Below are 13038 nucleotides of genomic sequence, written 5' to 3' on the forward strand. Positions count from 1 at the left end.
TCCCAAACTCTGCTTTTTTGTTTTGGTTCATTTGCTTTGTTACCTGACAATTTTCTCTTAAACAGCCCAGAAGGCTCCCGTTCAGGTGTGACAAGTTCTGCCCAGCAACACCAACTACTGTTGGCCTTGTGGGATGTCCTGACACAAGGCTTAGCAGGCGTGCAGCTGGCGCTACGGGGTCCACCAGTACCTACTCCAGTAGACTCATCGGCTACTGGGTCCACCGGCCCCCTGGTGGTCCGGTGGGGATGGGATACGGGCTTCAGAGCGACGGGGTCATCTTTCCAGCTCTGATGGAAGCCCGCTGCCCCTCGCTGCCCGTCGCTGCCCCTCACTGCCCCTCGCTGCCCCTCGCTGTCCCTCGCTGTCCCTCGCTGCCCCTCGCTGCCCCTCGCTGCCCCTGGCTGCCCCTGGCTGCCCCTCGCTGCCCCTGGCTGCCCCTGGCTACATGTAAAAGCCTTCGTCATCATCTTATTGCATGCTGATAGGTCCTCTCTGCATTTGGACGTCGATATTTCCCGTGATGAGGTGTGGAGAACGTGTGGGGGTCTGGAGGTGGGTGGCTGATAAACGTGGTGCTTCACATCCCATAACCATCATGTTGATAACCGAGGCCAGCTGTTAGTGTAGCATCGCTTCAGGAGTCCATCTCTAGCAGAAGAACCTGAGCAGATACAAACCCCCACCGGGACTCCCTCAAACGTTTGGGGCGACCCAGTGCAGACCACCTGCGTCAGCTGAGGTACACTTTATTGAGCATATTTTACACCTGAACGATGAAGTGAGGGTTGTACAGTTTTAGAACAGAAGTGCAGGTGTTGGTTAAGGCTTTGAATCCCTCCTCTAGTTTTGGGGGTTGAGGCGTGATGTATGCATCATGCCCATTGTCCGTGTAGCTGGCATGTTGTCCTGACTGCAGAGCATGTTCCCCTGGTGAAGTAGAAGCCTACTATAAAACTTTCATGTGTGTAGAGGTGTTGACTACCCTACTTCCTGCTGAATGACCTCTGATCCCAGAGACTTCCGCTCCATGCCCTGGACAGCCAATGGCATTCATGGGTTCCATGTGTTCCTCCAACCCTGTAGAACCCGCCCAGCATCACTTCCTGCTTCCTTCAGGAGCTGCTGCTGGTGCCAGGATCATCTTCAGCCTCATTATATTGATTATCATGTACTGTATCATGCAGTTTAGCCCCCACCAACAAGGCCGTTCATGCAGACGAGGGGCTGTCCATCCTGGTCATGTGACTTGTTTGACCTTCTTGTAGCTGCTTCCTCCAGTGGGCGTGGTTTGGAATTTGATTTTCTTACATACTGTTGATGTTTTTCATTGATTTGCATGTTGCTCACATTTAGCCATGATGATGAGGTTTTCCACTGGGGGGGGTCGTATTTCTCGTGCCCAGACTATTTTAACTCCAGAGTCTCTAAATTACTTTCTTTACATTTTTAAAATGCAACATTAAACTGGGGAGAAGATCATTTTGAAGGCAGAAGTTGTGTGAACATGTCAGCTGCCGTGTGGACGGACTGAACCTCCTCCTGAGGTCAACATTCACCAACAGATGCAGAAGGAGAGCTTGGGAACTGCTTCCCTCCAGCGTTGTTTTCATCATCAGATGTTCTGTCAGAAGTGGGAACCTGCTGGTCACCTCTGCTCTAGAGATCTGCTCTCGAGCCACTGGAACAGAAAGCTTCTTGTAAATACAGCATTAGGTGTGGTCTGTTGCATGTTTGACCACAGCGTTGGTGTAGCGATGCTGAATGCTGCAAATGGAACCATGTGGGTTTATTAATCCTGGATTGTGTGCTATCTGTGCGGAAGCGTCTAAGCAGGAGGGAACAACTTGTTTAGACAGCCAGCAGAGACTTCCAGACATTAGCCTGTCCCTTTGCATGCTTTACAATGTTAGACTTCAGGTTGGGCCTCGTCGATGCTGGTCAGTAGATTTGATCATGTTTATCTGGACTCTGTTAAACTCAGTTCACTGACCTCTCTGTTCACTGACCTCTCAGTGACCTGAGAGGTCACAACTGGGTTCTTTACATCTTTACGTCATGAACTCAAACCTTTGGTCAAACACTCTGGCAACAGAAAAAACTGGACTCAGCTGTCTGGTGTGAAGGGTTAGGGTTAGGGGTTAGGGTTAGGGGCTAGTGGTTAGGGTTAGGGGCTAGTGGTTAGGGTTAGGGGCTAGTGGGGGTAGGGTTAGGGGTTATGGGGCTAGGGTTAGAGCTAAGGGTTAGGGGCTAGGGGTTAGGGTTAGGGTTAGGGGCTAGTGGTTAGGGTTAGGGGCTAGTGGTTAGGGTTAGGGGCTAGTGGTTAGGGTTAGGGGCTAGTGGTTAGGGTTAGGGGCTAGTGGTTGGGGGTAGGGTTAGGGGTTATGGGGCTAGGGTTAGAGCTAAGGGTTAGGGGCTAGGGGTTAGGGTTAGGGTTAGGGGTTAGCCTTTAGCTCTACTGGATGTTGATCCTGGGCTGCAAAGCAGCTCTTCATTGATTGCTTTCAATCCAAACTAAGGAGACCGCTGGTCGCCATGAAGGGAAAAAAAAGAATAAAGTACGAGAGGGAAACCACGTTTATTCATAAAAGTCAAATTACAAAATTATCACGTTGACACGATATCCAAAAGAGATTCACGTGAAGAAGATTTTCAGTAGTACTGTGTGATTTCTGAACAAACAAACATCTAACCTTTTCACATTTATCAAACTAAAAAAAACAGACAAAATCAAGACAAAAAAATTATCTGTTCTCCACAATCATCTCTTCTAAAATCATGTCTTTTACTTTTGTCCTTAGACAGAGAGAGAAAGAGAGAGTTTATGTCACATTTCATTGGATTTACTCCCGTTATTTTTCCGTTGTTTGTTGAACACTGATTGGACGGAAGCGCCAAGCCTTCGGTCTCAGAGCATCAGCCGCTTCGGTTGACTGGACGAGGATCCATTTTCCCTTCAGAAGGAACCAACCAGTGTTTAGCAGGGCTGCTGGAGACAGTCAGAGGGTCAGACCAGCATCCCACCATCAGTCTGTGGGTCCGCTGGAGGTGTGGAACCACATCACAGAAAAACTCATCACCAAACCCAGCCCCACATGTCAGATTACATGTCAGGTTTATTTTTTGCAGATAAAATCTCAAAATGTTGATTTTCTTTGCTAAAATAAAAAACAAAACAGGAAAAAGGACAAAAGGAGCAAAGGAAGGAAGAGCGGTTCCATGACAAAAGTAGACAAACATTTTGTGTTGGTTATTTTTCTAACAAAAGCCTGTACATAACGTCTTTAAGAGATGCTGTCCGCTGTATCCGTGTGCTGAAATGAGACGATGAGCTATGTGGAACACACGGACCAGCAGCAGGTTCCACCACACGTTTCCGTCATGTGCAATACCAAACGGCATGCTGTTTCAAATGAGGAATCCATGTACTGTACTATGCAACCGCAAACTGTGTGCATCGCTTCATGCTGTGGCTTCTCCAACCATCTTTTTCCAACCAGTTTCATCTGAACATTGAACTGTGTGTTAAACATTCTTTTTCTGTCCAAGAAACCTAACCTTAATATAGTATTGCATGCATAATGTACTTTTTAATTTCTAAATAGGAATAAAAAAATCATGAAAGTGGAGGTGATTGTGTGAAGAGCAAAGCTGCAAGTGACCTAAAACCTTTCTTTTTCAAAATAAAAGACTCTTCTCAAGTGTTTTAGAGTGTTTAACGTTCTCTTTTGACATATCCACAGACAATATATGATTATATATCCTCACCTTTATATTTGAATAAGCTCACTTGAAAAGTCTCACGCTGTCACCAACTTCACCCACTACCTGTCAATCAAGCGCCCCAACCAATCACGGCGCATCTGCCAGAGGTAATCAGGGCTTTGGTTTCATTGTTTATCAGCAGTCAGAGCGGAGGTTGGATTTAGCCACCCCCCTCCTCACAACTGGCTAAAAGGAAGGTGGACGCTGAGAGCAGGGGGTTTAAAGCCAGGTGGGAGTCAGAGTTCATGCTCAGAGAGGTCAAAGGTAAACCTGTGTGTCTTCTGCTGAGTTTACACGTTTCATCCCCAGCACAATTCCCCAGCTGGGCATCCAAGCTGCTCAGACGCTCTCAGTGATGGTGCCACAGACCTGTGTGAACGACTTCTCTCTGGGGAAGCTGAACCAGACATCACAGGAGCGTCTGACTGACACGCCTTCCCTCCATCCTGAAAGACCCCTGAGCCCTGAATGACCCCTGACCCTGAACATTGCTAACTTGTATGAAAGATGAGACATCATCAAATATCAGGCTCAGCCTCAGACTAGTGAGCGTCACACAGCAGGAACGTGTTTTCAGCTTGACATTCAGTTAAATTTTTACATTTGTTTCTAAGACGTGACGTCTCCTTGAAAGAAGTTTGTTTTCTTATGTGTGCCATAGATTTTTGTATTTTATTTTATCAATTTATATTTATTTCAGTTGAATGGACTCATGGAAAATTGCAGGTAAGAGCCATGAGTAAGGACACAACTGATTTGATTTTTTAAAATTTTACTATTTGAAAGCAGTGATTGCTAGGATCATAGAGCAGCACAATTTTTTTTTAATTTTTAATTTTTTGCACAATAGTGCATTATTATTGTGCATGCACAACATTCTTGTTGTGCATGCAATAATGCACGCACAACAATGTATTTTCAGTTTATAATGCATGCTATTTCATTGATCCTTTTATCTTGATATTAAGGAACATATTTTGTTTTTGAAGGACATTTACTTTTTTGTGTTTGCCTGTTGAGAAGGTTTCCTCTTGAAGTTACTGACAGAGCCATGAAAAAATATTGTTTTATTTATTTAATCATTAAATAATATACTGTGTTAGCTCTTGGTTCAATAGGCTGTGTTCATTTCAATATATTTTAATAAACACTGAACCACTGGCCCACCATGTATTTGACTTTGACACTCTTATACTAGTATATACATACTGATTGAAGCTATACAATATCATGACTATTGATAGTATCTGTTAACAAGGAAGGGGTGTGGGCATCACAGGCGTGTGGAGAACCTCCTGGTGGGGGGGAACCTGTAGAACCAGTGTTTCTGTATGCAGGTCTTCTGTTGGGTTTCTCTGTCTGTCTTTTGAAATGTCTGCTGGTGAGATTAAGTGCTTTATAAGTAAAAGTTGATTGATTATATCACCGTGAAGGAATGTGTGGAAGCAGCGGTCATCATAAATGCACTAATACAAAGTACTTACAGCCTTTAGGACCTCTGTTAGCGCGGTAATAACCATGAGACCAGAGGAAACTGGTCCTGGAAGAACTGATGTTTCTATCTAACATTGAAAATCTGGTGCGCCTTTTTTTTCCTCTTCTCTCGCTCTTTCTCTCTCTCCATAAACCAGGGGTCACCAAATGGCGGACCGCAGTCCGGATCCGGACCACGTGGTGGTTCTGTCCGGCCCCTTGACCACTCCATGATAAATTCACCAGAGTAGATTTTCTTGGCACATTTTTACTTGCAGTTCGCGGCTACAGACGGCGGGCGCTGCTGCTCCAGTTAATACGGTAATAGCTCCACTCAGTTCAGCCAATCAGATCGTTTGTCTACCTGCTCTGTCAGCGTACCAGGAAGTGAGACAGCTCTCTGCCGCTGTGAGTTTACCGCTACAGGAGCACAGAAGAAGGGAGACAGCAGAGCTCCAAACGAAGGGAGGTGAACGAGGAAAACCTCTGGTTAACAATGAGTGGACCGAATGTATGTTTATTCCTCCGACAGGCAGTTCAAACCATTTGACCTCACGTGGTCTGAACACGTAGCGTGAATCAAAAGTGGTGACATGAAGCTCCACTATGAACCAAAGCACAGATCTTTGAGCAGAACTATCCCCTGAAGTCCGAGCTGAGGGCAAAGTGACCCAGAAAAATTTTAGTGATGGGACAGTTGTGACGAAGTGCTTAAAAACTGTTGTTGACATGAAAACAGAAAGATGAGATGTGTGGAAAAACTCCCAACGTCAGCTTCAACACAACCAGAACATCAGAAATGTTAACGGCTGGATGGAGCTATTCAGAGAGAACCGTGTGTGTGTGTTTGTGTGTGTGTGTGTGTGTGTGTGTGTGTGTGTGTGTGTGTGTGTGTGTGTGTGTGTGTGTGTGTGTGTGTGTGTGTCAGGTTCCTTCACAAAGACAAGGAGCTCTTTTTGTGTGTAACTCCACTATGAAACACACACAAGGGGAGAGGACAAACATGCAGCAATAAAAGATGCTGATCAAGTCCAGTGGTCTCTGTCACCAACATTACAGAGACCACCACCAGGTGACCACCACCAGGTGACCACCACCAGGTGACCACCACCAGGTGACCACCACCAGGTGACCACCACCATGTGACCACCACCAGGTGACCACCACCAGGTGACCACCACCAGGTGACCACCACCATGTGACCACCACCAGGTGACCACCACCATGTGACCACCACCAGGTGAACACCACCAGGTGACCACCACCAGGTGACCACCACCAGGTGAACACCACCAGGTGACCACCACCAGGTGAACACCACCAGGTGACCACCACCAGGTGACCACCACCAGGTGACCACCACCATGTGACCACCACCAGGTGACCACCACCAGGTGACCACCACCATGTGACCACCACCAGGTGACCACCACCAGGTGACCACCACCATGTGACCACCACCAGGTGACCACCACCAGGTGACCACCACCATGTGACCACCACCAGGTGACCACCACAATGTGACCACCACCAGGTGACCACCACCATGTGACCACCACCAGGTGACCACCACCAGGTGTGCACAGGTACACCTTGTGAACAAGTAAATGACTGTCAGGCCACATGCCCCTTTCTCTCATGAAGAAAGTTCTGTTTACATTTCCCCCCCAAAAGATCCAGTTTTTCTTCATGCTTTCTGAACATGTTCCTGTCTTTTTACTTGAAGTGTCGCCCTTCAGTTCTTTAAGATGGGACGTCTTTAATTTACGAGAAAAAGGATTATTCAGCTCTTTTTGCACTTTATTTTTAATTCTGAGGTTTGTGTGTTCTTCAGTCTAACATAAAGGCTTAACATGTATTTTCCTGGGTCTACTTTTGTTAACGTTGAGGTCACAGAGCTAGCTGTGACCTCACTTATTTGCTCATAGATTCTCACTGCGCATTCGCAAGCAGGCTGCAGTTTCCTCTGCTCTGAGCGAGTTTGTTATGCTTAATTTAGCGTTTTTTTCTATGTTTCTGTGTATATTATTCTAACATAAATTTAGATAATGTATAGTGATATGCTAGTGTACTCCAGGGAGGAGTTGATGTCTCTGAGGGTCAAAGGAGACCCAGCAACACGCGATCTCATCCCCGCCGAGCTCCGACGGAGATATCGCGGATGCCAGCTTGTTTGTGTTCTCAGAGACGTGGCTAACTGGCGACGTGCCAGACGCTAACGTCCGACTAACCGGCTTCTCCTCCGTACGAGTGGACCGGGACACGAACACCGCCGGCAAGAAGAAAGGAGGTAGATTAATCATCTACACCAACGATAGATGGTGCCATCCGGGACATGTGACGGTGAAATCAACACTGTGTAACCGCGACCTGGAGCTAACAGCTGTTAGCATCAGACCCTACTACCTGGCGCGTGAATTCTCACACGTCATTGTCCTCTCCGTCTACATCCCTCCACAGGCGGACCCTGAGACTGCACGAGAGACCATCTGTGGGACCACCTCTGCTCTTCGGACCCGGCACCCGGAGGCGCTCGTCATTATTACCGGTGACTTTAACCACGTCACCTTGGACTCATCTATCCCCACAATGGTCCAGTGTGTAGACTGTCCCACACGGAAGAACAGAACCATCGATCTGTTCTACACTAATGCTAAGGAGGCATACACCGCCACCCCCCTCCCTCCACTAGGTAAATCAGACCACAACCTAGTGTACCTACAGCCCACCTACATCCCTGGGCGTTCAGGAACAAGAACGAGGAGGAGATGAGGAAGGCCCAGAAGGAAGTGAGACTCTGCCTGAGGGAGGCCAAGGAGGCGTACAGGAGGAAGCTGGAGAAGCAGCTGGGGCGCAACCAGGTGCGGGAGGTCTGGAATGGGATGAGAACCATCACCGGACACGGGAAAGGGCGCAGCACTGTGGAGGGGAATATTGAACGAGCGAATGAACTAAACAGCTTTTTCAATCGGTTCAGCTCCCCCACCACTCCCGGCTCCTCGTCCCAGGCCTCTCCTGGCCTACAGGCCTCTCCTGGCCCTACAGACCGCTCCACTGATGCTCCCTCCTCCTGTGCTTCCTCTCCTTCCACCCCCGCCACTTCTCCCGAGCCCACTCCAAGAGCTGCGAAGCTCAACAGCCCCACCTCAACCACTGGACTTCCAACCTCGCCACAACCTCCTGCTCCCACCACGACCGAGACCATCATCACTGCAGACCTGGTGACGACAACGCTGAGGAGGCTCCGTCCCTATAAGGTGGCTGGACCAGATAAGGTCTCCCCCAGACTCCTCCGAGCCTGTGCTTCGGAACTAGGGGACCCCCTGCAGCAATTGTTCAACCTCAGTCTGCGGCTGGGGAGGGTCCCGTCACTGTGGAAGACCTCCTGCATCGTCCCGGTACCAAGAAAGGACGCCCTACTGAGCTCAACGACCACAGACCGGTCGCTCTGACCTCCCACGTAATGAAGACCCTAGAGCGACTGGTCCTGGAGCTCATTGGTCCACAGGTGCAGGGTGCTATGGACCCTCTCCAGTACGCCTATCAGGCCAAGGTTGGGGTTGACGACGCTGTCTTGTACCTCCTCCACCGTGTGCTCTCCTACCTGGACACCGAGGGCTGTGCCGTCAGGGTGCTCTTCTTTGACTTTTCGAGCGCCTTCAACACCATCCCGCCCTGGCTCCAGCAGTTCAAACTGACCTCCATGGCTGAGGACCCCTACCTCGTGAGCTGGATCACGGACTACCTAACGGACAGACCCCAGTATGTCTGTATGGGGGACTGTTTGTCTTCTACGGTGACCAGCAGCAAGGGGGCGCCACAGGGGACCGTGCTCTCCCCATTCTCTTCACCCTCAACACATCGGACTTCAACCACAACTCGGATACATGCCACATACAGAAGTACTCCGATGACACTGCGATTATCAGCTGGGGTCCGGCTTCCTTTTTCCTCCGCGCCACCATACTGTTCCACCCCTCATCCACCCATCCGCTGTGGACCATCTGCTGTGGACCTGCACCTCCCATCCACCAGTATCACCCCTCACCTAACCATCGACTGGGGTCCTGCTGCCTGTCTTCCTTGGTGTCATCTTACTTTTCCACCCCTCATCCGCCCAGCCGCCGTGGACCTTCCTCTGTGGACCTGCACCTCCAAGCCCACCAGTATCACCCCCATCTCTCCATGTGCTGTGCACCTTATCCTCCAAGCCCACCAGTCCCACCCCTCATTTATCCATCGGCTGGGGTCCTGCTTCCTTTCTTCCTCCGTGCCGCCATACAGTCATCCACACAACTGTAATTGTGCCTTGACTTTATCAACCTTAACCATATTGATACTGTCTTCATCTTCATCACTTTGATGAAGTGATGCAGAGCATGCCTAGAAGTGAGAGAGTTGTCATTGGAGCAGACTTCAATGGACATGTTGGTGCAGGAAACAGAGGTGATGAGGAGGTGATGGGCAGGTTTGGTATCCAGGAGAGGAACGCAGAAGGACAGATGGTGGTTGACTTTGCAAAAAGGATGGAAATGGCTGTAGTGAATACTTTCTTCCAGAAGAGGCAGGAACATAGAGTGACCTATAAGAGTGGAGGTAGGAGCACACAGGTAGACTACATCTGGTGTAGACGGTGTAACCTGAAGGAGATCAGTGACTGTAAAGTAGTGGTAGGTGAGAGTGTATCCAAACAGCATAGGATGGTGGTGTGTAAGATGACTCTGGTGGTGAGGAAGATGAAGAGGACAAAGGCAGAGCAGAAGACGAAATGGTGGAAGCTGAAAAAGGAAGAGTGTTGCATGACTTTTAGGAAGGAGTTAAGACAGGCTCTGGGTGGTCAGGAGGTGCTTCCAGATGACTGGACAACTACAGCTAATGTGATCAGGGAGACAGGTAGGAGAGTACTTGGTGTGTCATCTGGAAGGAAAGTAGATAAGGAGACCTGGTGGTGGAATGAGGAGGTACAGGAGTGTATACAGAGAAAGGTTAGCTAAGAGGAAGTGGGACACTGAGAGGACTGAGGAGAGTAGACAGGAGTACAGGGAGATGCAGCGTAAGGTGAAGGTAGAGGTAGCAAAGGCCAAACAAGAAGCTTATGATGACTTGTATGCTAGGTTGGACAGTAAGGAGGGAGAGACTGATCTATACCGGTTGGCAAGACAGAGAGACAGAGATGGGAAGGACGTGCAGCAGGTTAGGGTGATTAAGGATAGGGATGGAAGTCTATTGACAGGTGCCAGTAGTGTGATGGGAAGATGGAAAGAGTACTTTGAAGAGTTGATGAACGTGGAAAATGAGAGAGAACAAAGACTAGAAGAGGTTACTGTTGTGGACCAGGATGTAGCAAAGATTAGTCAGGATGAAGTGAGGAGGGCATTGAAGAGGATGAAGAGTGGAAAGGCAGTCGGTCCTGATGATAGAGCAGTGCAGGACATGTATGAGGACTGTAAGACAGTGGTGAGGTGTGTGTAGGTGTGACAGAGGAGTTCAAGGTGGAGGTGGGACTGCATCAGGGATCAGCTCTGAGCCCCTTCTTGTTGCTATGGTGATGGACAGGCTGACAGACGAGGTTAGACAGGAATCTCCATGGACTATGATGTTTGCAGATGACATTGTGATCTGCAGTGAGAGCAGGGAACAGGTGGAGGAGAAGCTAGAGAGGTGGAGGTTTGTCCTGGAAAGGAGAGGAATGAAGGTTAGCCGCAGTAAGACAGAGTACATGTGTGTGAATGAGAGGGACCCAAGTGGAAGAGTGAGGTTACAGGGAGAAGAGATCAAGAAGGTGGAGGATTTGAAGTACTTAGGCTCAACAGTCCAGAGCAATGGAGAGTGTGGAAAAGAGGTGAAGAAGCGTGTCCAGGCAGGATGGAACGGGTGTTTTTCCAGTATTTATTCTTTATGTAATGCCTGAGCAGTGGATATGTACAATTTCCTCAGGGATTATAAAGTATCTATCTATCTATCTATCTATCTATCTATCTATCTATCTATCTATCTATCTATCTATCTATCTATCTATCTATCTATCTATCTATCTATCTATCTATCTATCTATCTATCTATCTATCCATCCATCCATCCATCCATCCATCCATCCATCCATCCATCCATCCATCCATCCATCCATCCATCCATCCATCCATCCATGCATCCATCCATCCATCCATCCATCCATCCATCCATCTATCTATCTTAAACATATCCTGAATTGACAATTGATAATAAATGATAGTGTGGATATAGTGGCCGGCTATAAGACACAAACTGGACTTGGGCTCGGACCTTTTACCAGGAGGACATTTTTCTAACCAGACCTCCGTGACTTTAATTGAATACCCCTGGTGTAGAGGGTCCTCCTGAGGAGAACTTTGTTGCTGGGCCTCCAGTGAAAATGTGGATCAGAGAGGGACCGAGAGCCAAGACACCCAACTACTGTTAAAAACATGTTTACAAAAGTGTTGACGGTTCTGTGAATACAACACATGCCATGTTCCATACAGTATATCGTCTGTACGCCTTGCTTTGTGGTAGGTGCTCCTAAAGTCTTTGCTGATGCCACTAACTTCTAAATTTGGGAGCACCAGTGCTACCAAGAAAAATAGTTCATTTCAAGGCCTGCATCGTGGTCAGAAACCTGGGATGCACCAGGTCATCACAACGGCGTCAACACGCCTGTAGAACCACAGTCAGTACCTGTTAGAGGACAGTAAGGACCAGATCCCTGAGGAAACACCTCACACCAGAGACGCTCTGACGCTGCAGTCACACACACCTGAATCCAGTCACCAAGAGGACCTCTGTGTGTGTGAGATGTTGGACAAGACGTTCCAGGAGAACCAGGAGAACCTCAGGGATCGTTAGAGTCCCTCAGGTGCATTACTTTAGTTCATGGAAGGAAGCTGTTGGATGGGGGATGGATGGATGGATGATGGATGTATGGATAATAGAAGATGGATGAAGGATTGATGGATGCATGGAGGGATGGATGATGGATGAGGGATGGATGGATGGATGGATGGAGGGAGGGATGTATGGATGATGGATGTATGGATTGATGATGGATGGATGATGGATGTATGGATGACAGAAGATGGATGAAGGATTGATGGATGGATGGATGGATGGATTGATGATGGATGTATGGATGACAGAAGATGGATGAAGGATTGATGGATGCATGGAGGGATGGATGATGGATGGATGATGGATGAGGGATGGATGGATGGATTGATGATGGATGGATGGATGGATGGATGGATGGATGGATGGATGGATGGATGATGGATGGATTGATGATGGATGGATGATGGATGTATGGATGACAGAAGATGGATGAAGGATTGATGGATGGATGGATGATAGAAGATGGATGAAGGATTGATGATGGATGGAGGGATGGATGGATGATGGAGGGATGAATGGATGATGGATGGATGGATGGACGATGAAAGGAGAGAAAGCGCATCACTCAACAAAAAAAAATTCGTAATTTGACTTCCGGTTCTTCTGCCATTGAATCACGAGCGGAACGAAGTCACGTGGTTTTGTGTTCATGACGCAGTCAGCGCTTTCAGCTCCTTTCCACCAATCACTCATCACACTGTTCTTCATGTCTGACTCAAGCATTTCCCGCGCTTTGGGGCTTCTCCATTAGCCAATAGGAGCACAGCCGTTACTTTCATGTGTGGCGTCTAACCAATAGACATCCAGGGCCGGCCGGAGCCAATGGCGTGCGTTCACTCCGGGCGGCTGCTTCCGCGAGGGGGGCGTGTACCGGATAAATCCAGCCAATAGGACGCG

Source organism: Antennarius striatus, chromosome 24 (assembly GCF_040054535.1).
Source record: "Antennarius striatus isolate MH-2024 chromosome 24, ASM4005453v1, whole genome shotgun sequence".
Classification (NCBI taxonomy): domain Eukaryota; kingdom Metazoa; phylum Chordata; class Actinopteri; order Lophiiformes; family Antennariidae; genus Antennarius; species Antennarius striatus.